Source organism: Elaeis guineensis, chromosome 2 (assembly GCF_000442705.2).
Source record: "Elaeis guineensis isolate ETL-2024a chromosome 2, EG11, whole genome shotgun sequence".
NCBI classification, from domain to species: Eukaryota; Viridiplantae; Streptophyta; class Magnoliopsida; order Arecales; family Arecaceae; genus Elaeis; species Elaeis guineensis.
Genome location: NC_025994.2, coordinates 96,188,648 through 96,196,709, shown reverse-complemented (window position 1 = coordinate 96,196,709; position 8,062 = coordinate 96,188,648). Strand labels below are relative to the sequence as shown.

Genomic DNA, 8,062 nt, shown 5'->3' with positions numbered 1-8,062 from the left:
ATTCGCAAAAATAAGGATAAGAAATTTGGAGTATTCAGATTTTACAATAGCACCTCTTAGTGAAACAGCCAAGGCACATCAATTGGCACAATTAACCCAATATCAACCATTCTACAATGAACCTTTTTTCTTTTTTACTTTTTTTTTTTTTTTGTGAGGAAAAGGGAAGCAGAGGTACTGTCACCTGGCTTTTATTAGAAGTGGATATTCACATAGGATAAGAAAAGAAACCAGAGACTACATGCTCTGGGGTGTTAACAGAGCTCCTCTAAGTTACAATGAACCATTGGTAGCAACAACAATCATGACTTTAGAAATATACTGCTTGTATATATTCTATTTTCATCTCTTTCCACAATTAACCCAATATGTCTTTCGTTATAACACATTAATCTTACCACAACACATATGAGGTCCATAGAACAATCTGGACTCACAAAAATGGAAAATCGTGCATAAAATCTAAAAGAAAATGAAGACTAAGAGCATAGAATTAATGCAAGTCAACAACTTTGAAAGTGCTAGGCATGAATTATCAATTATCATACTAAGAAATGCCTTTCAAGTTTTGCATATAGAAGGATGACATCATAAGAAATGCTGTTATATAACCCAACAATGTTATGATTCTATGAAAATAATAAAATCTGTCCCCAAATATCATTTTCCCCACCTTTTAAATAGAAACCATGAACATATACAAAGCAGTAGTTATGGTCATGCTCATGAACCATTACTGGTCTTCAAGCATCTTAAATATAAGTTCATATGCCATGTTTATTTCTCTGAAGAACAAAGGCCAGGTATCAAATGTTGACTAATTTTTCTGAGACCTAATCTACAAAAAAAAAGAGATTTGTGCATATAATCATGGAAAAGAGTAAAGCATCCATGCCCTTAGGACAGCATATGAGCATAAATTGCATGAACTCATTTGAAACAAAATTATGCTTTTCAAAAAGTTAGACTCATACCAGAAACAAAATTATGCTTTTCAAATTTATTATTAAAGAACCCTATTGATTGATCTTGACTTTAATTCGATCTGTGCCTCACGATTTCTTGATCAAGTCACTTGAATCTGACTCTCAGATCAAAGATCCTAAATTGCCCTGGTATCTAGATGGTCCGACACATTCGGTCAACGGTCCTCTTTCCTTATGATTTAATCTTATTATATTTATGGAATAGAATTTGATAATGATTTGATATTTTAAATAGGATTAGCTGATTCTTCTTACGAAGTCTGAAGATCTAAGATGAAAGAGGTAAGTGAATTTTATGCTCCTTATTTATTTTAAAATAATCATGTTTTTATGTAAAGAATTGGTATTGATGAAATCATAATTTTTCATAAAATAAGCATCGGCATATGTGATATGAAAAAGCATGTTTTATTATGAGCATTGATTTCATGAATATGTCTTATGAAAATAGCATGATTATGAAGCATGAATTTCATTGTTTTTCCATCTATGTATATGTATGCTTTAAGAAAAAGATATAATGATTTCAAAGGCTCTCAGATGGCTATGAATAAATTTCTTCGGGAAGGTCGACATCCGGAGCTAGCATCCACACGAAACATGGCCCTGCCAACGGGTATAAAGTTGGCACATGAATTAAGAACTCTGTCGATTAAGAAATATGGTCCTGTCATGGGTATAATAGTGACCTTAGCACGAATATCTGTGAGCAATGTTTTGAAACATGACATGAATACATGATGAAAATGATTTACGATTCATAATTGTGAAATATACATGATTTATGCATGCATGATGAGCTTATAACTTGTTTTATTATATGCTCTATGAAATATTTATTTTTACAATAATTGTTATTTGCTAAATGATGCATTATCATAGAAAACTTATGCTTGATCCGGTAAGGAAGCGGAAGTCTACTTACTGAGCTAGTGTAGCTCATATTCTTTTTATTTTCTTTTTGTTTGAACAGAGAAATAAGGTTAGGATCGACAAAAGGAATCCAAGCTTGAAGATCGGCATAGCAAGCTGAAAAATTTAGCAGCAGAAGTTTAATTTATTTTATAATCATGGATCTATAATTATTTATGAATGTTGAGATTCGGGTTAGTACTTGCTTTTGGATTTAGATGCTCTGAACCATTATTGGTTCGATTATTTGATGAATAATAGAATTGAATCTTTTTATTTGATAGATATTAGGTGATTATGATGGATTAGCTTCGTGTTATCGTGGGCTGCATCCCTCGGTAGCATGGCCGTGTTATGTCCCGGATTTGGGGTGTGATAACTTCTCCATATAAATGCCGCAGGTTAATTAATTTGTTCATGTCTTCTGGCAACCTAATAGAGCAGTATGATAGCACGTTCAAAACTTGCAGATGACATAGACAACAAATTGATTCGGGCAGCTGTTCGATCTTAGTGCAGGAGACATCTAAGTACCGTAGATGTAATAACCTACCAATAGCATCCGGTAGTCTGCTTCACATTTAAGTAAGATAAATCCAAAACACGCAGACTTTTTGATTGGCTTAACATGCCATCAAGAAAACGGTAAAATTTTTCAGAATCATAATCACCAAAGAATAAAATGGACCGTAGGTTTTGAAGTTTACAGGTGCCCATAACTGCATCCAATTTATCAGTCCTCAGAGTCAAGTGGCGAATTGTCTCTGGAATTTCTCCTTTCTCATCACTAATGACCAAACATTCATCCAACGAAACACAAACTGCCAATTCTCTTATCAGATCGTGCATCACGTACTTATTATTCAGAGTTGGTAGAAAGAAGTACCTGCTGGTTAATTCCTCAAATATCTGACTTCCGATGTCCTCCATTCTCATTCTTACCCCATTCTTGTTCTGAATAAAACCTTGAGCCATCCACATCTGGACTAACCGATCTTTTTCAAAAACATAGCTCTTGGGAAACATGGAGCAGTATGCGAAGCATTGCTTTAGATTTGCATTCAAGTGTTCATAACTTAAAGCCAGAGATGGAAGGATATTATCTAAAACATCACTATTTTGCCACCACTCACTTTCTAAGATCATGTTCCAGGAATTCTCATTTAGTTTGGACTTCAATAAACTTCCCACTACCTTTCCAGCTAGAGGTAATCCATGCAGTTTTTCAGATATTTTCCTTCCTATTGTTTGCAATTTTTCTCTTCGCTCTTCCTCAAGATTGTTTTCACCAAAAGCACAATGTTCGAAAAGTCTCCAGAAGTCATCTTCCTGCAGACTCTTCAAATCTATCGGGTCCATCGTGCCCATGACTTCTGCCACTATTGGACTTTGAGTTGTCACCAGAACCATGCTTCCTTTTGCTCCAGATGTCAAGACACCACGGAGTTCTTTCCACTTGCTACCAGTCTCATCCCACACATCATCAAGGACAAACAAAAACCTCTTGTTCCTCGTAGCATCTCTAAGTCTCCCTAGAAGGCCATCCAAACTAATATCGTCCCAAATTTGGGCATATACCGAGTCATATACAACCAGCTCTTTGGAAATCCGCTTGACATCAAAATTGTCAGACACATACACCCACTTCCTCAGCTCAAAATGCTTTACTACTCTTTCATGATTATAAATCAGTTGAGTCAGAGTAGTCTTGCCAACACCCCCAATGCCTACTATAGGAAGAACACAAGACTCGGGTAGCTACTAGTCCCAGCCCCACATGTCATGCTAGATTCCGGTTCATCCGCTGAAGCCAACAAGACATCCAATATCATGTCTGTCTCTCTGCGTCTCCCAAACACAATAACCTGGATAACCGAGCTGGTCTCTCTGGTCACACTTCTCTGCTTTGAGTTGTAGTCCTTTAATTGTTCCTCTATGTAATTGATATTGGTATAAATCTTGTCAAGATTTCCCACAAGATTCTTCAAGTTTTCCAGCTCATTATCGGACATTATAAAATGCTTGAGAAGCTTAACAGCAGAGGATGCAAAGTCACTCACCTTTCTCTTGTGGCGCAGCTTATAATGAAGCTATTTGAATTCAAGCTCATCCAGCACATCGTCGGCCTCGTAGGCAGCATCTTTGAGTTCCCTCAACCATGTGGCCAGAGCTGCGTCCCTGATCGGCCTTCCCTCCGCTGCCTGGATCACGGCCCGGATACGAGGAAGTCTAGCCTTCACATCCTCCACCATGGTCTTATCAGCAGTGAACTGATCATACCGGTCCTCCAAAAGCAGCAAAACCTTGTCAGCCAGTCTATTGAAGACGTAGGATACCATCAATTCTCCGACCATCATTCCGATCTTCTCCATATTGCGGGAAACTCCGGTTGCACAGTTGAAGACAGAGATCTTGCTCGGTCGGTCTTCTAACTAGCTTGCAACTTTACGCAGTACGATTAAATCTATGCACAGAGAAATTCTTGGCCACAGACTTGGTCTACGTATGGATAAGGGTCACTTGAATAAAATATAGCGCGTTAGGTGCGAGAGTCTCGCAACGAGTCGAAAGCAAATTTTACAGATATGTCTAGACTCCAAATTGCAAGCTTATGTCAATCTAATATTGGTGCCAGCAAGTATTTCAAATGTTTGTCCAAGGTGTTGGCCAAAGGGGATGGTTTTCTTCAGAAAAACACTATTGCCCAGAGGGTTCAGGTTGTACCTTTGGCACAAGAATACTTGATCGTTTTTTGTAACCTCAATCGTTGGATCGCATTTTACATAGCTTCAAAAAGCAACGTCAACTTTATATTCTGTACAGTGGATAGAGAGATATGATGTATTGTCTAAAATATGAGATTGGGAAAAAAAATCAACCATTTTTTCATGCGAAAGATATGAGGGAGCAAGATTTTAGTCTCACAGCGGTTGTTTAGCCAAACCATCTTAGTTTATAAGGCTTCGAAATCCTCCAACCTTTTAAAAAGCATTTTTTGGCCCGTGCAACGTGGTTCCAAGAGACAAAGCCGTGCAGAGTCCACCCCCGATGCCTACCATAGGAAGAACACCAAGACTCGGGTAGCTACTAGTCCCAGTCCCACATTTGATGCTGGATTCCGGTTCATCGGCTAAATGCAACAACAAATCTAAAATCATGTCTGTCTCTTTTTCCCTCCCAACCGGCCTATCCTGGATAAGCGAGCTGGTCTCTTTGGACACACTGTAACGGCCCAGTTACTTGAGCCTGTAGCACAGACGGCCCAACAATAATAAAAAAAAAAAATAATGCAGAGGAGGAGGAAGACTCCTAGCCGGAGTCTTCTTCCTTCCCGTTTCCGGCAAAATCGGACTCAAAGAGTCCGGCTAGGGTAGGAAATCCAGCACTATAAGATCCCCCATCCTTCCTTTAGGAATTTACAACAAAAATTTCAAAGAAAATCAAGGGATTTGAGAGATTTTCTCAAGGATCACCGTGGGTGGCTGATCGGAAGAGAGGAGGTCGTCGGAGCTAACTTTGGACGTCGGAGCAAGGTATTCTTCGTTCCCTATTGATCCTCCGATCGTCGGTGAACTTGGAAGCCGGCGAGGTGTCGGTTCGGATTCAAACAGGAATACCCTATTTATGTTAATTTTTTTTCTCTTCTTTTCTGTCGCCGGCAACAAGGATGGTGGCACTGCCACCGAGATGGTAACTCGCCGCCGTCGAGTCTTTGCCGAAAAGGGTGGTCGGAGGTGGCTCACCTGGCCAGTTGTGGGGGAGGCGCTCGGAAAGAGCGCGGGTTCCCTGTTTTTGACCGTGGGGAAGAGAAGAAGAAGAAGCCTCTTCTCTCTTCTCTAAAAATAATAATAATAATAATATATAATATATATATAATATAATTATATATATATATACATACATATACATATAATAAATAAAAATAATAAATAAAAATCAAATATATATATAAAATAAAAAAAAAGGGGGGGGATATGGGTAAGAGTCAGATAAACCTCAATATATATATATATATATATATATATATATTTTAGGAAATTTATTGGTTAAATTAATTTGTCTTGTTTGATAGGAGAATAGTCCAACGACCAGGAGGACAACGAGTAGGGTTTGATTTTTCAACTATAAGACTGTGAAATTGATTTCTCATTGATCGAGGTAAGAATCATTATACATGATCATCATCACATGTATATATTATTTTACTGTTAGTTTTGCATCGTTGGATTTGAGATCAATAAATTTATTATATGTATAATGTTGATATTTACTTGTGTGGTTGCGAGCATGAATATGTTTTCATCAGAGCATATGATGGCATGATTATATAGTTATGACATGTTTATTTTAAGTACACTGCAAAATTTGAATTGATTAATGAAGTCAAATATTATAATTTCATGAAAAATAGAGAGAAAGAGAAATGTGGTTTGGACTGACCTTGTCCTGTGGAATAGCTTGCCAGGAGCTTATGCCTGGGACAGCCTCCATAGGCTTATGTGTGGAAGAACTTGATCCGAGAAAGATCATGAATGATTTGATTCGAGAAAGATCACGGCTACTTGATCCGAGAAAGATTATAAATAGTTCGATCTGAGGAAGATCACAGAAATCGATCCGAATAAAAGATCGTCGCATGATCCTGGTTAGTCCAAAGCCAAAAAGGAATAAAAGGTTGTCATTCCGAAGATGTGAAAAATGAAACATATAATATGAAATTCAAAAATGAATGAAGATTTCACCTGATGATACATGATGATACATATGCATATTTGTGACAATATTCCAGTTATTATATACCTATGAGTTTTCTAAATTGTATTGATTTTAGAAATATTAATTTTATCTACTGGTTTGATGTACATGTGCAGTGATTCTTACTGAGCTGGAGAAGCTCATATTTCCTTCTTATTTTTTTTTCAGACTTACGGGATGCTTAGTTTGGACGGTTTGGGCGAGAGCAAATAAGAGCAGAAGCCTTTAGTAGTTTAGTTAGTCTAAATTTTCTGATACCAATGAACATTTGAATAAATTGTATTGAACAAAGTTTACATTTGATTTAAAGTTTTGACTCGGTGGATTGATTTGGTATTTACTTAGTTATTTAAATTTTTTTAAGTGTTAAATTAATAGGCCTTACATGATCTAGGGCGCTGCTCTAGGATTTGTGTGGCCGTGTCACGTGCCCAATTCAGATGCTGAATTTGGGGCGTGACACACACTCTTCTGCTTTGCATTGTAGTCCTTCAATTGTTCTTCCTTACTATTGATATCAAGATAAATCTCGTCAAAATTTCTCACAAGTTTCTTCAAATTTTCCAGGTCATCGTCGGGCATTATAAAACGCTGCAGAAGCTTAACAGCAGAGGATGCAAAGTCACTCATCTTTCTCTTTTTGAAAAGCTTATCATGAAGCTCGTTGAATTCAAGCTCATCCAGCACATCGTCCGCCTCGTAGGCAGCATCTTTAAGTTTCCTTAGCCATGCGGCCAGAACTTGGTCCTCGATCGGCCACCTTTCCGCTGCCTGGATTGGGGCTTGGATACAAGGAAGTCTAGCTTTCACATACTCCACCATATCAGCCATGGATTGATCCTCCAAATGCTGCGAAACCTTGTCAGCCAGTTTATTTCCGACGTAGGATGCAAACCATCCTCCAACCGTCATTACGATCTTCCCCATATCCATATTGGATGAGACTCACACTCGTGCTGCACAGTGGTAGTCTTCCTCTTTACGAGCTCAAGACAGGAAGGTTGCTACCTCGCAGCAAGGACCGCGTCTGCCCGTGCATCAATGGAAAAAAAAACTTACCCGTGTTAGGTACGAAATCTCTCAATTGGTCAAATACTGCAGACAAGACCGCGCCTATCACAATAAATATAGCCAGTTGGGTACCGAAATCTCGCAATTGGTCAAATATTGTGGCCAAGACCGCGGTTGGGTACCGAAATCTCGCAATTGATCAAATATTGTGGCCAAGACCGCATCTACGGGTCCGTCAATGGAATAAATTATAGGTCTACCCCAAAATATTAAAATTTTATCGAAAAAATTAATAAAAAATAAATTTAAAAAATACAGAGACCCATTTTTATATGCTCTATCTATCGTTGTTTGCAAGCTTTTAATTTAAAAAGATACAAATTGAGCAGTCCGAATTG

The 8,062-nt window shown here is 38.0% G+C and overlaps 1 pseudogene; it reads right to left on the bottom strand.

The window, feature by feature from the left end:
- Positions 1 to 1,659: 1,659 nt before the first annotated feature.
- On the bottom strand, positions 1,660 to 7,625 carry LOC140855726 (putative disease resistance protein RGA1; annotated as a pseudogene).
- Between the last annotated feature and the right edge of the window lie 437 nt (positions 7,626 to 8,062).